Source organism: Oncorhynchus clarkii, unplaced genomic scaffold (genome assembly GCF_045791955.1).
Source record: "Oncorhynchus clarkii lewisi isolate Uvic-CL-2024 unplaced genomic scaffold, UVic_Ocla_1.0 unplaced_contig_538_pilon_pilon, whole genome shotgun sequence".
NCBI lineage: Eukaryota > Metazoa > Chordata > Actinopteri > Salmoniformes > Salmonidae > Oncorhynchus > Oncorhynchus clarkii.
The window spans coordinates 119,002-139,809 of record NW_027260839.1 but is presented as its reverse complement, the minus strand read 5'-3'; the positions used below and the strand labels follow the sequence as shown (position 1 = coordinate 139,809).

The window sequence follows — 20,808 nt, the reverse complement described above, 5'->3', positions numbered from 1 at the left end:
AGTGAAGAGGTGATGGGTCAGAGATGCGATGGAGAGTGAAGTGGTGATGGGTTAGAGATGCGATGGAGAGGTGATGGGTTAGAGATGGAGAGTGAAGAGGTGATGGGTTAGAGATGGATAGTGAAGTGGTGATGTGTTAGAGATGAGATGGAGAGTGAAGTGGTGATGGGTCAGAGATGAGATGAAGAGTGAAGTGGTGATGGGTTAGAGATGGAGAGTAAAGAGGTGATGGGTTAGAGATGGAGAGTGAAGTGGTGATGGGTTAGAGATGAGATGGAGAGTGAAGTGGTGATGGGTTAGAGATGTAGAGTGAAGAGGTGATGGGTTAGAGATGAGATGGATAGTGAAGTGGTGATGGGTTAGAGATGAGATGGAGAGTGAAGTGGTGATGGGTCAGAGATGAGATGGAGAGTGAAGTGGTGATGGGTTAGAGATGGAGAGTGTAGTGGTGATGGGTCAGAGATGAGATGGAGAGTGAAGTGGTGATGGGTTAGAGATGAGATGGAGAGTGAAGTGGTGATGGGTTAGAGATGAGATGAAGAGTGAAGTGGTGATGGGTCAGAGATCAGATGGAGAGTGAAGTGGTGATGGGTTAGAGATGAGATGGAGAGTGAAGTGGTGATGGGTTAGACATGAGATGGAGAGTGAAGTGGTGATGGGTTAGAGATGAGATGGAGAGTGAAGTGGTGATGGGTTAGAGATGAGATGGAGAGTGAAGTGGTGATGGGTTAAAGATGGAGAGTGAAGAGGTGATGGGTTAGAGATGAGATGGAGAGTGAAGTGGTGATGGGTTAGAGATGAGATGGAGAGTGAAGAGGTGATGGGTTAGAGATGAGATGGAGAGTGAAGAGGTGATGGGTTAGAGATGAGATGGAGAGTGAAGTGGTGATGGGTTAGAGATGGAGAGTGAAGAGGTGATGGGTTAGAGATGAGATGGAGAGTGAAGTGGTGATGGGTTAGAGATGAGATGGAGAGTGAAGTGGTGATGGGTTAGAGATGAGATGGAGAGTGAAGAGGTGATGGGTTAGAGATGAGATGGAGAGTGAAGTGGTGATGGGTTAGAGATGAGATGGAGAGTGAAGTGGTGATGGGTTAGAGATGAGATGGAGAGTGAAGTGGTGATGGGTTAGAGATGAGATGGAGAGTGAAGTGGTGATGGGTTAGAGATGGAGAGTGAAGAGGTGATGGGTTAGAGATGAGATGGAGAGTGAAGTGGTGATGGGTTAGAGATGAGATGGAGAGTGAAGTGGTGATGGGTTAGAGATGAGATGGAGAGTGAAGTGGTGATGGGTTAGAGATGGAGAGTGAAGAGGTGATGGGTTAGAGATGGAGAGTGAAGAGGTGATGGGTTAGAGATGGAGAGTGAAGAGGTGATGGGTCAGAGATGAGATGGAGAGTGAAGAGGTGATGGGTCAGAGATGAGATGGAGAGTGAAGTGGTGATGGGTCAGAGATGGACAGAGACTTCAACGATTGATTTAGTCTCTATGTGTCTATTCTGAGTTGTTGAGTACATCTGTTTTCAGGGCTGTACTCCTATTTTTAGATGGTAAATATTTAGTCTTGAGGCCGGTATCACCCAGACCAGAACCACATGACTCTGTGTTGAGGTCAGCAGAGATGACCTACACGGCCTAGCAGTGATGACCTACACGACCTAGCAATGATGACCTACACGACCTAGCAGTGATATACGGCCTAACAGAGATGACCTACACGGCCTAGCAGTGATGACCTATACAACCTTGCACCCACACACACACACACACACACACACACACACACACACCCCCCCCCCCCCCCCCCCCCACACACACACACACACACACACACACACACACACACACACACACACACACACAGCTGAATCTGCACTGCCTCAGTCACTCCCATAGATAAATAAACACATGCACACATCCATGTCTGAAGAAGCCCACAAACACCAAGCCAAAAAGACAAACCCTGCAACCGGGGACTATTTTCAGACGGAAACGGTGTGTGTGTGTGTGCGTTCTTCACCATGATTGTGAGTGTGTATTTAACTGTGTGACTGTAAGCCAGAGGGTGAGTCAGAGTTGGTCTCTGTGTTGGTGTATACAGTGTAGTCTCTGGTGTTGGTGTATACTGTACAGTGTAGTCTCTGGTGTTGGTGTATACTGTACAGTGTAGTCTCTGGTGTTGGTGTATACTGTACAGTGTAGTCTCTGGTGTTGGTGTATACTGTACAGTGTAGTCTCTGGTGTTGGTGTGTACAGTTTAGTCTCTGGTGTTGGTGTGTGCAGTGTAGTCTCTGGTGTTGGTGTGTACAGTGTAGTCTCTGTGTTGGTGTATACTGTACAGTGTAGTCTCTGTGTTGGTGTATACTGTACAGTGTAGTCTCTGTGTTGGTGTATACTGTGTAGTCTCTGGTGTTGGTGTATACAGTTTAGTCTCTGGTGTTGGTGGGTGCAGTGTAGTCTCTGGTGTTGGTGTGTACAGTGTAGTCTCTGGTGTTGGTGTATACAGTGTAGTCTCTGGTGTTGGTGTATACAGTGTAGTCTCTGGTGTTGGTGTATACAGTGTAGTCTCTGGTGTTGGTGTATACAGTGTAGTCTCTGGTGTTGGTGTGTACAGTGTAGTCTCTGGTGTTGGTGTGTACAGTGTAGTCTCTGGTGTTGGTGTGTGCAGTGTAGTCTCTGGTGTTGGTGTATACAGTGTAGTCTCTGGTGTTGGTGTATACAGTGTAGTCTCTGGTGTTGGTGTGTGCAGTGTAGTCTCTGGTGTTGGTGTGTGCAGTGTAGTCTCTGGTGTTGGTGTATACAGTGTAGTCTCTGGTTAGACTGTGTGCTCTTGGAGACATCTCCTTGTTTCACACCTTTATGAACGCTTGGCTGAATGACAAGGTTTCTGCATGACTGTGGTGCAAGGATACTGGAGAAAAACAACTTGTTTTTCTGAATATGTTGTTGAGGAAGCCCCAGGGTCTAACGACTCTCAGCACCAGTCACCTCTATATCAAGTAGTTTGGTTCAATCCAATTCCCAAAGTTGGACTTGGATTCAAATACTATTCAAAATCGTTCAAATACTTTGAGCATTTGTTTTAGCTTGCCTGGAGGGCCAGGTGGGCGGGGCTTGCAGTTTGTTTTAGCTTGCCTGGAGGGCCAGGTGGGCAGGGCTTGCAGTTTGTTTTAGCTTGCCTGGAGGGCCAGGTGGGCGGGGCTTGCAGTTTGTTTTAGCTTGCCTGGAGGGCCAGGTGGGCAGGGCTTGCAGTTTGTTTTAGCTTGCCTGGAGGGCCAGGTGGGCGGGGCTTGCAGTTTGTTTTAGCTTGCCTGGAGGGCCAGGTGGGCGGGGCTTGCAGTTTGTTTTAGCTTGCCTGGAGGGCAAGGTGGGCAGGGCTTGCAGTTTGTTTTAGCTTGCCTGGAGGGCCAGGTGGGCGGGGCTTGCAGTTTGCCATTTCAATACTTTTCTATTGGTTCCATTCCAACAGGCAAGATACATCAAAACACAGATACATTATTTTAAATGATTTCAAATCGTATTTGAACCCAGGTCTGATGGAGAATAACACAAACACAGGGTTTGTGATGAACTCATGAAGTGGACATAGAGACATAGTCTCTAAGTAATTACATTAGAAGTCAACATGAAAAGACAGACACACACAAACAGGCTGCCCTTCCATCAGCGCTGTCGCCTGAGGAGCGTTATGATGAAAATGTGTTATTGGAGCTGTTGTGTCCTTTTGATGCTGACAGCAATGTTGTTGTCAACAGACACACACAGCCCGATACGATCAGCTGAGACGGTATAGTGTGTGTGTTACTTGCGAGTGGCTGACAAGAGCACAAAGAAACACAGGTACACTCATTAATTACACAAACAGGTTTATAACGCCGTTCTGTCAGTGTCACTTTACTGGTTTGGCTTTGGGAGAGTATCAAACATCTGTATGAATTACAGTTACACTGTGTACTTTGAGAGGCTCACAGTAATATGTGCCAGGCAGGGGGTCAAATCTACTGTTATTCAAAGTCACACATCCATAAAGTCACACATCAGCAGTCACTGCACAGCCATCTAAATACATAGGTTATAACCTGGTTCACACAGAACCCTGTAAAGAACACACACACATTGAACCACGTAGCTGTGCTAAACTACTGTCCTACCATGATACCCTGCCTTCACTCACTAAGTACTGTAGCTGTGTTAAACTACTGTCCTACCATGATACCCTGCCTTCACTCACTAAGTACTGTAGCTGTGTTAAACTACTGTCCTACCATGATACCCTGCCTTCACTCACTAAGTACTGTAGCTGTGTTAAACTACTGTCCTACCATGATACCCTGCCTTCACTCACTAAGTACTGTAGCTGTGTTAAACTACTGTCCTACCATGATACCCTGCCTTCACTCACTAAGTACTGTAGCTGTGTTAAACTACTGTCCTACTATGATACCCTGCCTTCACTCACTAAGTTCTGTAGCTGTGTTAAACTACTGTCCTACCATGTTACCCTGCCAGTCTGACAGAAGACAGCCTGCCTTCTTGCTCTCCTTTTCCTCCCTCCCTCCCTCACTTCCTCTGTCATTCTATCGTTGTCTGGTTCGGTCGTTCATCCTCTCGCTACCCGTGCCAGAACGCCTCATACGCCACACGGCCTCCTGCCTCTCAGCACGCTCCCTACCTCCCTCCTTGCACCCCTCCCATACGGCGCTGGAATGCAGCACGTTAAAACAACACCACTTCCTGTTCAGCTTGTGGAGTGATGTGGAGAGCAGGACTGGAGCTGGGAGGGAAGGAGATGGGGGTTGTTGTGGGGTGATGTGGAGAGCAGGACTGGAGCTGGGAGGGAAGGAGATGGGGGTTGTTGTGGGGTGATGTGGAGAGCAGGACTGGAGCTGGGAAGGAAGGAGATGGGGGTTGTTGTGGGGTGGTGTGGAGAGCAGGACTGGAGCTGGGAGGGAAGGAGATGGGGGTTGTTGTGGGGTGATGTGGAGAGCAGGACTGGAGCTGGGAGGGAAGGAGATGGGGGTTGTTGTGGGGTGGTGTGGAGAGCAGGACTGGAGCTGGGAGGGAAGGAGATGGGGGTTGTTGTGGGGTGATGTGGAGAGCAGGACTGGAGCTGGGAAGGAAGGAGATGAGGGTTGTTGTGGGGTGATGTGGAGAGCATTACTGGAGCTGGGAGGGAAGGAGATGGGGGTTGTTGTGGGTTGATGTGGAGAGCAGGACTGGAGCTGGGAGGGAAGGAGATGGGGGTTGTTGTGGGGTGATGTGGAGAGCAGGACTGGAGCTGGGAGGGAAGGAGATGGGGGTTGTTGTGGGGTGGTGTGGAGAGCAGGACTGGAGCTGGGAGGGAAGGAGATGGGGGTTGTTGTGGGGTGATGTGGAGAGCAGGACTGGAGCTGGGAGGGAAGGAGATGGGGGTTGTTGTGGGGTGATGTGGAGAGCAGGACTGGAGCTGGGAGGGAAGGAGATGGGGGTTGTTGTGGGGTGATGTGGAGAGCAGGACTGGAGCTGGGAGGGAAGGAGATGGGGGTTGTTGTGGGGTGATGTGGAGAGCAGGACTGGAGCTGGGAGGGAAGGAGATGGGGGTTGTTGTGGGGTGATGTGGAGAGCAGGACTGGAGCTGGGAGGGAAGGAGATGGGGGTTGTTGTGGGGTGATGTGGAGAGCAGGACTGGAGCTGGGAGGGAAGGAGATGGGGGTTGTTGTGGGGTGATGTGGAGAGCAGGACTGGAGCTGGGAGGGAAGGAGATGGGGGTTGTTGTGGGGTGATGTGGAGAGCAGGACTGGAGCTGGGAGGGAAGGAGATGGGGGTTGTTGTGGGGTGATGTGGAGAGCAGGACTGGAGCTGGGAGGGAAGGAGATGGGGGTTGTTGTGGGGTGATGTGGAGAGCAGGACTGGAGCTGGGAGGGAAGGAGATGGGGGTTGTTGTGGAGAGCAGGACTGGAGCTGGGAGGGAAGGAGATGGGGGTTGTTGTGGGGTGGTGTGGAGAGCAGGACTGGAGCTGGGAGGGAAGGAGATGGGGGTTGTTGTGGGGTGGTGTGGAGAGCAGGACTGGAGCTGGGAGGGAAGGAGATGGGGGTTGTTGTGGGGTGATGTGGAGAGCAGGACTGGAGCTGGGAGGGAAGGAGATGGGGGTTGTTGTGGGGTGATGTGGAGAGCAGGACTGGAGCTGGGAGGGAAGGAGATGGGGGTTGTTGTGGGGTGATGTGGAGAGCAGGACTGGAGCTGGGAGGGAAGGAGATGGGGGTTGTTGTGGAGAGCAGGACTGGAGCTGGGAGGGAAGGAGATGGGGGTTGTTGTGGGGTGGTGTGGAGAGCAGGACTGGAGCTGGGAGGGAAGGAGATGGGGGTTGTTGTGGGGTGATGTGGAGAGCAGGACTGGAGCTGGGAGGGAAGGAGATGGGGGTTGTTGTGGGGTGATGTGGAGAGCAGGACTGGAGCTGGGAGGGAAGGAGATGGGGGTTGTTGTGGGGTGGTGTGGAGAGCAGGACTGGAGCTGGGAGGGAAGGAGATGGGGATTGTTGTGGGGTGATGTGGAGAGCAGGACTGGAGCTGGGAGGGAAGGAGATGGGGGTTGTTGTGGGGTGGTGTGGAGAGCAGGACTGGAGCTGAGAGGGAAGGAGATGGGGGTTGTTGTGGGGTGGTGTGGAGAGCAGGACTGGAGCTGGGAGGGAAGGAGATGGGGGTTGTTGTGGGGTGGTGTGGAGAAAAAAGGTCTGGTCAACCATAACTAAAACAATCCCCAAAAGAGGTGAGTTAAACTACTGTACCTACCTTAACTACAAGAGCTAGTCTGTGGGTTCTGACCACACCTCAACGGTCAAGATGATTGGTCAGTCACAAATACAGTGTGTGTGTTAATGTGTTTGTTCTGTTGTGTTGTCTACAGATAGAGGGGACACCACCACCACCCCAGTCAAAGTGAAGTGAAACAGGAGGAGGCATCTTGTTGAGTGGGTAAGTTAAGGGTTAATTGTTTGACCGTCCATTTCACTCCTCTTCAATGTTTATATGACAGAGTAGTTAAGTTGCTATACTACTAGAAATACGAATACTAACACTTCCATATGAAACAAGATGATACAAGTTTGTCAACAGATAGGTTTTTAGTTCACTCCAGAAGTATCATAGGGTAACATTTTTGGCACATTTCTGAATGAGGAAACATCCTGTTGAATGATTGCATTCAAAGTTTCCAGAAAGCACACTTGGCTGTTGATAGTGTTAACCTCATCACATTCCTTCCTCATGAGTCCTCTTCACACTTGACTGAGTCCCTCGATGAGAAGTTGTCTATCTACCTACAACAAGGACTGAGAGCACACACATGCTATTTACTGAGCAGAGAGAGCTGTTGAGGAAGTATGGAGGGTGAGTGTGTGCGTGTGTGTGTGGGGGGGGGGGGGGGCATGGCTGCCTGGTTTGCATGGCTGCCTGGTGTGTGTGTGTGTGTATGTGTGTGATGGTCTATAAAAGTGCAGGCAGGGGAGGCTTATTCAATCACTGGTGATAATTGCCCCTCTCCACCCCCCTGGGCCGGTCCATTATAGATGGAGGGGGAGTGTGTCTGATCGAGCTGGGATGGTCTATTATGTGAGGCAGGGGGAGTGTGTCTGGGTCAAGCTGTGGTCTGGTCCAGCAATCAGGCTCTGGGGCAGCGGGGGCTGTTGTTAAGGTCTGACAGGGACTGTGCAGGCTTGGAAAGTGTGCTTTTCTCCCCCCTCCTCTCCTTTCTGACCCAGAACACAGCCCACTGCTCAAGGCCTGTGGGGTCTGGAATCATTAGTACACTCACTAATTTCCTTACAACCACCTCTACCTTTCCCTCCTCCCCACTCCTCAAACCTCATAGAGAGACAGAGTGAAAGGGAGCGATACAGAGTGAGGCATGCAGTAAGTGATTGCACACAGACACACACACACACACAGACACACACATTAGCCCCACTCTGGAGAGCAGACTTGTGGACAGACAAACACACACATGTACTGCAGGCAGACAGGCAGGCAGGCAGACAGACAGACAGGCAGTGAGGCAGGATGTCACTGTGTGCTGTAATTTGAGGCAGTGCGTTGGAGCTTTGATGTTAAAACGACAGGATTAAGGTAGAAGCAGCCAGAAGACTATGTGTTGACACAAACCCTCTCTCACTAGATAGTGAATTATTTACAACCCAGCAGCGTTCCAACCAGACACACATTCCTGAACTAGAAGAAGTGTGTATGTATGTGTGTGTCTCCAAACCATGGAGCGTAGGGGGCCATGACAGGGCTGAGATCATAGAGACTAGGGAGGGTCTGTCTGCTCCATCACTGAGGACATGTATCTGCTCCTGGACGGGTCTGACAGAGCCCCTCTATAGGCTGTACAACAGAGTGACAACCAACACAAACACGGTGTCTGGAAGACTACGTCCAAACACCTGGACACTGTGTGAAGGGACGGGTAGTTCTCCTCTCTGGGGGTTTTACAATATGAAGCAGGAGTGATGTACCATGGTGTCTCTCTCTCTACTGAGCATTAACAACAAGACAGTGGGACTAACCCATAGAACACATGTGGATTCCATCTGTGTGCAAACACACACACAGAGATCTCCCAAAACCTCACCAAGGGCCCCGTCTCTCACCTCTCCAGATGGAGGGCACGAGGAGGCTCGGGGGGAATAGCTCTCAAATTGAATTCAGTGGTGGGTTGTTTAAAGTGGAGCGCCATGTGCAACACATGACCAGGCAGTGGTGTGTGTTAGCGCTCCAGCCTCCGCAGGCAGATCTCTCTCTCTCATATGGTTGTTTTCTTGAGGAATCTCTCCCATATCTAACCCAGAGAGCACGGCACACCTGTTGCACGTTAATTGCAGTGTTCCAGGGTCACGGTGATATAACCTTGTTGAAAGATCTCTCAGCTACAGAGTAGAGGCAGCCCCGGCAGAAGCAGGCAGCAGTGAGCTCAGGAGGCAGGCGAGGCCACCCCGGGACAAGCCAAGCTGACAGGGGGACGTTAGAGGCGGTTGGTTGAGCTAGGAGGCCCTGGCAAGTGACCAACACAGCGAGATGTCTTCTCACAATGCATTCTTTTGTGACAGTTTAAATCAGCCAAAGAGATCTTCTTGTCATAATTTATCTGTGTGCGTGTGTGTATGTTTTATGGGATAAAGCCCCAAGGCTAGAATGGCTTAAAATCACAGACAGTCATTTCTACAGTACAGTAAACTACAGACCTGTAAAACAGGTAGATAGGTCTGTAAACACAGGCTTATTGTCAAAGAATGAGGAAAGAAAGTGTAAATGTGTAGCTGTGAGAACCTTACCCTGTCCTCTACTGACACAATGACACAGACACACTACTGTCTACAAGCCAAATCCCTCTCTCAGCCTCCAGATCAGACTACATACACCATGTGACGTCATGACTACTCAGATCTTAGAGAGACGTGGAGAGAGAGGTGATTAGATTCAGATGACTGATGTAGTCAATGTCCCCACCTGGACCTACATAACTCACATCAACATACACATGTGCCTCTCCTCCACAGATTGATAAGACACAGTGACAATTAAGTTAGCAACAACAACTAATTCCATTTGCAATAGCCACACCAAAAGTTGTGGTTACCCTAGCACTAACACACTTGATTCAAGGAATCATCTCATCATCAAGGCTTTCATTACGAGCACTAACACACTTGATTCAAGGAATCATCTCATCATCAAGGCTTTCATTACGAGCACTAACACACTTGATTCAAGGAATCATCTCATCATCAAGGCTTTCATTACTAGCACTAACACACTTGATTCAACGAATCATCTCATCATCAAGGCTTTCATTACGAGCACTAACACACTTGATTCAGCGAATCATCTCATCATCAAGGCTTTCATTACGAGCACTAACACACTTGATTCAACGAATCATCTCATCATCAAGGCTTTCATTACGAGCACTAACACACTTGATTCAACGAATCATCAAGGCTTTCATTACTTGAATCAGGTGTGTTAGTACTAGGGCCCCCCTATGGGTCCCCAGGACCAGGACAGGAAAACACAGACCTAGAGAAACTCTACAGATTGATCTAAATTGGAAACAGTGACGCCAAGTTTAATAAATGATCTTGTAAATCGCCAGGCCGACAGCCAAGTGACTAAACAATGTACTGCTACTGTCATCCTCACAGTGACACTGTCACCATTGTGTCCCTAATGTCACACATTGTCCCATCTCTGGCATCTGTGGCATTCTTTACTGTCATAGACCTCCTACAGGACAACAGTGACCTTTCTGTTAAAACACCTTCAAGACAAGAACCAGAACAGCAGCAGCATCTCCAGCTGATTGACACAAATCCCTTCAGTGTTCTATGAAGAGGTGTACTGTGACGTTTATCCTTCAAGTCAATTTAACGTCATTGTCCCCTGGAGGAAAATACATACTGGCTTTCTGTCCCTCCCTCGCCCGTACCTGCTACGACACGGCTCATTGGTAGAGAGAGACATGTACGTGCGTGCGTGTGTGTGTGAGAGAGAGAGTTGGTTCCCTTCCTGCGTGGATATTTGCCCTGTCTATACCTCTACAACCCCCCTGACAGCCACTAGACAGAGGGAGGAGAGGTTACTGATGTCCTGAAGAACACCTTCAGAAGAAACACAGACGGGAGAGAAAACAGGGCAACGGGGGATGAACAGGTGTGAACACAGATGTGCTATGAGGCTGAGGATGTTTCCCCTATCTATACCTCTACAACCCCCCTGACAGCCACTAGACAGAGGGAGGAGAGGTTACTGGTGTCCTGAAGAACACCTTCAGAAGAAACACAGACGGGAGAGAAAACAGGGCAACGGGGGATGAACAGGTGTGAACACAGATGTGCTATGAGGCTGAGGATGATTCATACATGTGTGTCTCAGTGTATGTTGACGGGGTGTGTGAGACTGTGTACTTCAGACAGCCTGTCCAGGTTACACAGGACATGATGCCATGTCCACTGACTTTCACATTAGTCAAGTATCACATCAGCTGGAACGTAGAGAGTCCATCATCAGATCATTATCAACTCACTGGAAATCCTGATTTCTCCACAGCCTCTATATCTGTTAACATTTGAGGTAAATGTACAGACCTATTTTACATTTTTGGTGACGTGGAGGTGAAAGAATGCTACTGCTTGTTACCTGCTGCTCCTAGATAACTGCAGGTTCATTATGAGACGTGTGTGTGTGTGTGTGCTACGGCGGCGGCGGAGGCTGCGGTGACAGAAATGTGGTTGGCACACTGCAGGGTAAATCCTCTCTGGAGACATGGGGTGACAGAGGTATTTGGTAGGAGGTGACATGATAGGGCGGGGGACAGTGGCGCGTGTAGCCAGAGGGAAGGACAACCAGACAGAGGGACACGGTGACAGAACCACTCAGAGAGTTTGTGTTTGTTTATCCGTCTGTCCGTCTGTCCGCCCACGGACTGGATGTGTCACAAACCCTTAGCTTTTGTTGACTTGACCTTTGTTTCCGACAGTAGACATTCAGGGTTCAGAGGGAGAAAGGTCAAACTGAATGTGACCATACATATTCAGTCATAGGTACCGTCAATCTACATTTGACTGTTGAACAGAGGGACAAGGGTAGGACTGAATGTAAACATACATGTACATATTCAGTATCTGAATATACTGATTCTTAAAAAATACACACGGCTCTATTTGACCAGGAGAGAAATCTGGAGGTTCAGACCCTCTTTTTCTAGAAACACTGGGCAACAGGGTCCCAAAAAATAAATACTATTCTCTACTAAGAGAGAGAAAGCAGAATTGGGAGTCAGGTAAATCCCTGATCAAAACTATGTTTGATCTCCTGGATAGCCTTTGAAGTTGAAAATAAGTTGAACTTAAGTCAAGATAAATAGTTAATCGTAGCAGTAATATCAGGGGGTGATGATGAATCAGTGTTTTATTCAAAGACATGTAACAATAAACTAGAGGTAAATACAGGATGATGAAAACAAGGTATGGAGGGAGAGAGAGAGAGATTGGAGTGTGCACATCACACCTGCCTTGTGTGTCAGCACACGGCCACGGAACAGGTTGAGCTGCCTCTAACTAATCCCTGACACACACACACACACACACACACACGATACTCAAACACACACATCATGAAGACAAGTACACACTATCCTCTGACACTCACACCCAGCACAAACACACACAGGCACAAACCACATACTCACTGACACCAGAAGAATGTACACCTGCTGGTTTGCATGATTGAAAACCGACAACGGACAAGTGCTTTCCCTGTACCCATACACTTACAGCCTCTTCATTACAGAGTTATTAGTTCTATTATAGGATCAAATCAAATGTGTTGGTCACGCACACACTTTAGCAGATGTTATAGCGGTGTTCAGTGAAATGCTTATGTCACTAGTTCCTAACAATGTAGTAAAATGTAGTAAAAGTCAACAAGTACACAAATGATGCCCCAAAAACATTTGACAAATCTTGAAACGTCAGAACGAATCTAATTAACCAAAATAGCACTGTAACAGTAATCCACATCTACACAGGAGGAATTCACACGAGATATACTCACAATGATATGTACAGCAGTAAATATATTAGAGTGAGATATATCAATAACCCAGTATATTAAAAAATACACCGTGTGTATAAACAGTGTAACTAAAATGCAATGTAGAAATATTAGAATGAGCTATGTGAAGAATACAGTATTTAAATACACAGTACAAAACACCATGAAAAAATGGATAGAATTGTAGAAATGTTGCGAAATATAAATACATATGTTCAGTATGTGAATGGTGTGTATAGACAGTATAGACAGTATGTGGATGGTGTGTATAGACAGTATGGACAGTATGTGAATGGTGTGTATAGACAGTATAGACAGTATGTGAATGGTGTGTATAGACAGTATAGACAGTATGTGGATGGTGTGTATAGACAGTATAGACAGTATGTGAATGGTGTGTATAGACAGTATAGACAGTATGTGGATGGTGTGTATAGACAGTATAGACAGTATGTGGATGGTGTGTATAGACAGTATGGACAGTATGTGAATGGTGTGTATAGACAGTATAGACAGTATGTGAATGGTGTGTATAGACAGTATAGACAGTATGTGGATGGTGTGTATAGACAGTATGTTCAGTATGTGAATGGTGTGTATAGACAGTATAGACAGTATGTGAATGGTGTGTATAGACAGTATAGACAGTATGTGGATGGTGTGTATAGACAGTATGGACAGTATGTGAATGGTGTGTATAGACAGTATAGACAGTATGTGAATGGTGTGTATAGACAGTATAGACAGTATGTGAATGGTGTGTATAGACAGTATAGACAGTATGTGAATGGTGTGTATAGACAGTATAGACAGTATGTGAATGGTGTGTATAGACAGTATAGACAGTATGTGAATGGTGTGTATAGACAGTATAGACAGTATGTGAATACAGCAGTACTAGCTACTAACCCCAGCCTCCTGCTAACCCCAGCCTCCTGCTAACCCCAGCCTCCCGCTAACCCCAGCCTCCCGCTAACCCCAGCCTCCCGCTAACCCCAGCCTCCCGCTAACCCCAGCCTCCCGCTAACCCCAGCCTCCCGCTAACCCCAGCCTCCCGCTAACCCCAGCCTCCCGCTAACCCCAGCCTCCCGCTAACCCCAGCCTCCTGCTAACCCCAGCCTCCTGCTAACCCCAGCCTCCCGCTAACCCCAGCCTCCCGCTAACCCCAGCCTCCCGCTAACCCCAGCCTCCCGCTAACCCCAGCCTCCCGCTAACCCCAGCCTCCTGCTAACCCCAGCCTCCTGCATCCCAGCCTCCTGCATCCCAGCCCAGGTCAGACTGCACAGCCGTATAGTAGTGGTCCTTGTGGACAAATATCTCCTTCATGACATGAAGACTATAGAGTTCAGGGTTCAGCTGAACACTGTGGCACCTTCCTGCTCCCCAACAAGCCATCAAATGAGAGAGGGAAATAAAAAGGGAGAGAGAGAGAGAAAAAGGGAGCGAGAGAGAGAAAAAGGGAGAGAGGGAGAGAGAAAGAGTTCTCCCACAGAGAGGCGTCTACATCGGGTTGCCTTTTTACACCACATTGGCATGTGACAGATGGTGCTCAGGTCAAGCAGAGTGGTCTCTAAGGCTTGGGGTCAGCGTGTATGGGTCAGTTAGTAAAGAGGCCAGGGGGCTAGTAGCTGTTTAAAGCTGACTGACCTGGGAACAGGAGCAAACCAGCCTTCTAGGACCAGAGCCAGTCTCTGAAGAATAGTCACAATCTAAATCAGATCCAGAGTCAGAAAACCAAGTGTATCAGTTGTAATTTGAGCACAGTGTTGAGCTAGTGTTTACTTTATAGTAGCTGTCCCTAACTGACCTCAGACCTGCTTGTTAGCATTCTAATCTAATTGTGTTCATTATCTAGTAATTCTATTTCTATGTCCCTGACTGACATACAGTGTATGACAGTGTTGTACATTTGAGTCATTGAGCAGACACTCTTATCCAGAGCCACTTACAGTAGTGAGTGCATACATTTGATCTCATACTGGTCCCCCTTGGGAATCGAACCCACAACCCTGGCGTGGCAAGCACCATGCTCTACCAACTGAGCTACAGGGGACTCCATTACCAGAGACAGTCTCTATCTGAAGAATAGTCCCAGTTTAAATGTGATCTAGAATCAGATCAGGTAACCAGGTTTTGTTTCACTAGACAGAGACAGGTGTTAGGGTATGGGATCAAACGTTAGTTCAAAACCCATCACAAAGGAAAGGAGGATACAGACCTATCCATTGTTCTGGTCTCTGCACACTTTGTATGAATGAGATATTTTTGTATGGTAAAGATCAGACGCCTAATGGGCTAGTCTCTCACCACGTGTCTGTATAAAGAGCTGTGATTGGATAATCAGCCAATTGACCACAGGGATGGTAGGTGTGTAACAGAGGGCTGCTTTGTGTCCATGTGAGTGAGTTGTGACCTCACTGACTTTATTAGTCAGAAAGTTCAAGGGTCACAGGGCTGGGTCACCTCATCAGTGCTGACTGAGGGAGGCAACGGCAGCCATGTGTCAATACCTATACGATCTGCAAAGAGCAAGACAGAGAGTTAGTGTGTGTGTGAATCTCATCCAAGGGGATCTTGTCGGGCATCTAGAATCCCTTCCTCTGCAGTATGTTTAGAGAAAGAAAGGAGAGGATTTAAACTGAACCTCAGACCTTAAAGCTCAGAGGCGGTATAGACATCTGCTAACACAGACTATTGTCTGGCCTGGCCATCGTATGCCTCTCTTCTCCTCTCCCAGCCTCGCTCCCTGGGAATGGAGCAGCCAAGGCAGCTCTGAAGCGCGGAGGATTTAACCTGGGTTGAGTTGTACATACACACTTTGGAGGTTTTGGGTTTGGAAATGCCCTGGAGGAGTGCAGAAAGTGCACCTGATGTGGCGGTGGGGCCGGTAGGTGGGCAGGAGGCTCAGGGGTGTGTGTGTGTGTTTCTGTCTCTGCATGTGTGCGTGCGATGGGTGTGTGCCTGTGTCAAACAGGCCCTGTTATCTGTCCTATCTTGGTGGAGGGTTACACAAAGGACACAGTCGCTTTAACAGCAGTGGAAACAGCCAATCTGACTCTGACCCCTGACCTCTAGGAATAGTAATATGGCTCATTGCTCTCAATTCTTTGTTTTCCTGGCAGGTGATGGTTATCTAATGAGATGTATTAGTTAGGCCAGGGCTTCCCAAACCTCTCCTCAAGCACCCCTAGCCATTCCATCTATGTCATGTGTTTGAGTATAAGCACATCTGATTGGTCAACCAATCACCAAGCACTTCATTAGTTGATTCAGGTGTGCTAGTTCTTCGAATACATCCAATCAGTGGAAATGTCGAGGGTTTAGGAAACACTTCATTAGGAAGAAGAGATGAGTGGCTACTAGAGAGTTACTAGGGAGAGAGATAGTATGCTGAGTTACAAAGGAGAGAGATAGTATGCCTAGCTACTAGAGTCATTTTATGCTGGGACCTTGTCTTTTAATGGAACAATGCTAGTAGTCTAGAGCATTAATAACAGTCTGATCTCCATTACTACAGAGCCAGAGATCAGTCCTCCAGTGTATAACACTGTTACCCCTGTTAGATTCACTACAGCAGTGCAGCATCCCACTAGCATTGGGCTCAAGCAGTTTCTATGGATTTACTGCAGTGTACAGCACTAGGGACGTGTATACATAACATTCATAAAAGATCACCTCAGCAGCCATGGGAACACTGGTGTGGAGGTCTATCTGCCCCCTGTGAACCCCTCCTCTTACCCCCATCCCCCTAGCTGCTGTCCTGTGAGATGAAACAGGAGCACCCCCACGCACCACCCATCCTAACTCCACTGTCAGTGCCCCCCTCCCCCTGACCACAGCTGGACCCTGTTACCCACAATGCACCGAGTAAGGGTCATCCCTCAACATGACAGCGCCATCCCATAAACCAGGGCCCCCCTAGACAGGTCAGAGAGCAGCAGATGATGAATGGGTAAAAGGAGGAAAGGGGATTATTGAGAGAAAATGGAGGGAGTAAAGTAGAACAGAAGAAAAGAGAGGAGAGTTCTGGGGGAGTTTCTGAATTCTGACGGGTCAATCCACGAAGACACTGAAAACACTTATTGTTGATACCCCCGGATACTTTGGTAAACTGAAACTCCACCTTTAAGTGTGGTGCAAAGTCAATGAAAACATGTAGCTAGGTTAGTGAAGTATACAGCCAATGAAAACATGGAGCTAGGTTAGTGAAGTATACAGTCAATGACAACATGGAGCTAGGTTAGTGAAGTATATAGTCAATGAAAACATGTAGCTAGGTTAGTGAAGTATACAGTCAATGAAAACATGTAGCTAGGTTAATGAAGTATACAGTCAATGAAAACATGTAGCTAGGTTAGTGAAGTATACAGTCAATGAAAACATGGAGCTAGGTTAGTGAAGTATACAGTCAATGAAAACATGGAGCTAGGTTAGTGAAGTATACAGTCAATGAAAACATGGAGCTAGGTTAGTGAAGTATACAGTCAATGACAACATGTAGCTAGGTTAGTGAAGTATACAGTCAATGACAACATGGAGCTAGGTTAGTGAAGTATACAGTCAATGACAACATGGAGCTAGGTTAGTGAAGTATACAGTCAATGACAACATGGAGCTAGGTTAGTGAAGTATACAGTCAATGAAAACATGTAGCTAGGTTAGTGAAGTATACAGTCAATGAAAACATGGAGCTAGGTTAGTGAAGTATACAGTCAATGAGAACATGTAGCGAGGTTAGTGAAGTATACAGTCAATGAGAACATGTAGCTAGGTTAGTGAAGTATACAGTCAATGAAAACATGTAGCTAGGTTAGTGAAGTATACAGTCAATGAAAACATGTAGCTAGGTTAGTGAAGTATACAGTCAATGAAAACATGTAGCTAGGTTAGTGAAGTATACAGTCAATGAAAACATGGAGCTAGGTTAGTGAAGTATACAGTCAATGACAACATGGAGCTAGGTTAATGAAGTATACAGTCAATGAAAACATGGAGCTAGGTTAGTGAAGTATACAGTCAATGAAAACATGTAGCTAGGTTAGTGAAGTATACAGTCAATGACAACATGTAGCTAGGTTAGTGAAGTATACAGTCAATGAAAACATGTAGCTAGGTTAGTGAAGTACAGTCAATGAGAACATGTAGCTAGGTTAGTGAAGTATACAGTATAATAATGTCAGCTTTGCTAACCACAGTATTGTGCAACGTGTGTAATGCAATGCAGAGTATTTTTTACTTGTGTAAGAAATGTGCTGAAGTATTTATGATGTTGTGCACCGTTGGCCAGACATGTTTAACTTGCCGTTGAATCTATAAGGGTTGAGGAGGGAGGGAGGGAGCAGGAAAGTGTTGATGGAGAGGAGGAGGTAGAGACTAATATGAAAGAGACGGGGGAGGAAGAGAAAGAAATTGAAGAACTTGTTTTCCCTCTCCTGCAGTACGATCAAGGCTTTCGGTAACCATGCCAAGTACACTTGCAGCTTGTTATCCAGTGAATGATAATAACAAATGTAAATTATAAACTGCTTTTCTCTCCCAAGGTGCAATGCAACCTAGTAGTAAGCAGAGATGGATCTTGACATCGGAGAAAGCACAGTTGGCGAAGAATCTTCAGTCTGACACAAATAACATTCTGTCCTTTCTGACTTTACTAGAACCAGCCTTACAGAGAATTCAGTCAAAGATGAATCTGGCAATATAGAGAATAGAGAGAAGAAAAGGAAGGAGGGGTAATGATTTTACGACATCTGTCAGGGACAATGAACCTCTGGCAGCCACAGTATCTTTGTAGTGGTGTGAAGGGGGGGTTATGGGGCAATACAGTGAAACAAACTTTGCAAGCTGCTGCACACAACTCTCTCTCTGGTATATTTCAGGCCCACCACAAGAAAAGGGCCTGCTCAGGCCACATCCCAACATGCTATCCCAGCTCTCACTACCAGCCTGATGGATGTCAGGAGTTCTTATTCCTTCAAACGGGCACTAAATGAATATCAGGTCTGCTTCGCCTTCACATCGAGCCTTTCTCACTAGGCTCTGATGTTTAATCTTCCTCTCCCTCCATCTCCCTCTCTTTCTCTCATTGACCCCCATTGTCTGAGATTGATGGTTTTGACCGAGTCTGCCCCCTGCTAGGACAGCGTGAGGGCCATATCATTAGAGAACCGCAGCCAGGGGAATGAGGGAAAGATGACACAGTGTTCAGATCTTAGAAGTGACGGGGGATCAAATTACCGCTCTGTGGGGGGATCAAATGGAGATAGATGTGATTTAGTAGATGTCTGCAGTGAGCACACACACACACACACACACACACACACACACACACACACACACACACACACACACACACACACACACACACACACACACACACACACACACACACACACACACACACACACACGGCCCTGTCCTTTCGCTGGAGATAAGGGCTCTTGACATTGGGCCCTGGGCCTGGGAGGCCCTGTGAAGCTGTAATTGCTGAGGCTTCACGACTCTCTCTCATGTAGGCTAGACCTTTAAACCCATCTCGGCCCTCCACCTGACTGACGAGTGACAGGACCAACCCTTCTTTCTGTTTCTCCTAGCTTGTTGGACCTTTCTTTTCCATCCCTCTCTCCTTTTGGTTCCCCCTGTTTTCTTGCTTTTTCCTCTATGTCTAGAGAAGAAAGAGAGGGATCGAGAGCGAGAGAGCAGGGAGAGAGAGAAAGGCCTTTCATTTCTCCGCTCCTCTTCATTTACAGCCACATGTTCTTCTTGCACAGTGTTACGCAAAAACGTTGCCATGCATACTCTCCTCTATCACAGCCTAGCTAGGCTATCTCCTGGCCTGAAGCACCAGCAGTGCCACACATTCATCATCTTTTTATAATAGATACGGTCATATTCAAACCCAGAGAGCACAGAGGTTATAACTCTAGTTGTGTAATGAGAGTAGGAACAAAGAAAGCCCTACTCCCATAGAGATACATGTTGTTATATACTGTAAGTCCTCTCTAGTGTTCTGTGTCATTATGTGTTTACTCCATCCACACATACAGTCAGTCCCTAGTCCGTTGAGATTTCCCCCGTTTTTCTTGGGAAATATATAGCTTTCCTAAAGGGGAAACGTCCTCTTAATCTAACGTTGCAAGGGCCGAGTGTGTGTTTGTAGACAGATGAGACTCGGAGGAAGCTCCCTTTCAAACTCAGCTGCAGCACATCTCAGGAATGTTTCAAGTTTAAACAGAGAGGAGGCAAAGAGCGGTGGAGACAGCAGAGAGGAAATGACAAGCCTGAGGAGGAGAGAAGCTGACGCTCAACGGCTGCATTCCTCCCAGGATGACAGCAGACCTGGGTTCAACCACTGTCCCGAAATCTTACAAATACTATGAGCGTTTGCCTTGGAGTGCCAGGTGGGCGTGGTTTTCACTTTTAGGACTTTTCTGTAGTATTTGAAATGATTTGAAATAGTATTTGAACCCAGGTGTGGAACAGTGTTTGAGGTGGTTGAGGCTCTATTCTCTACATTTCTATCTGCTCTGAACGTTTCACCTTTTATTTTTATTTCACCTTTATTTAACCAGGTTTAACCAGGTAGGCTAGTTGAGAACACCTTTATTTAACCAGGTAGGCTAGTTGAGAACACCTTTATTTAACCAGGTAGGCTAGTTGAGAACACCTTTATTTAACCAGGTAGGCTAGTTGAGAACACCTTTATTTAACCAGGTAGGCTAGTTGAGAACAAGTTCTCATTTACAACTGCGACCTGGCCAAGATAAAGCAAAGCAGTTCGACACATACAACAACACAGTTACATAATAAATAGGCCATAGTGGCGAAATAATTACAATATAGCAATTAAACACTGGAGTGATAGATGTGCAGAAGATGAGTGTGCAAGTAGAGATGCTGAGGTGCAAAGGAGCAAAATAAATTAAATAAATAACAGTATGGGGGATGAAGTAGTTGGATGGGCTATTTACAGATGGGCTATGTACAGGTGCAGTGATCTGTGAGCTGCTCTGACAGCTGGTGCTTAAAGTTAGTGAGTGAGATAGAGTCTCCAGTTTCAGTGATTTTTGCAGTCTGTTCCAGTCATTGGCAGCAGAGAACTGGAAGGAAAGGTGGCCAAAGGAGGAATTGGCTTTGGGGATGACCAGTGAAATATACCTGCTGGAGCGCGTGCTACCGGTGGGTGCTACTATGGTGACCAGTGAGCTGAGATAAGGCGGGGCTTTACC

General features: G+C 47.2%; 2 protein-coding genes across 3 annotated transcripts in view; one reads left to right on the top strand and one right to left on the bottom strand.

The window, feature by feature from the left end:
• LOC139401882 (mitochondrial import inner membrane translocase subunit tim16-like) overlaps positions 1–20,808 on the bottom strand; it is a 188,443-nt gene that overhangs the window by 81,103 nt on the left and 86,532 nt on the right. The window lies entirely within an intron of this gene.
• LOC139401881 (vasorin-like) overlaps positions 1–20,808 on the top strand; it is a 60,507-nt gene that overhangs the window by 9,005 nt on the left and 30,694 nt on the right. The window contains exon 2 of the mRNA XM_071145878.1: positions 6,882–6,949. The gene's annotated coding sequence lies outside the window, so the exon portion shown is untranslated. The remainder of the gene's footprint in view (positions 1–6,881; positions 6,950–20,808) is intronic.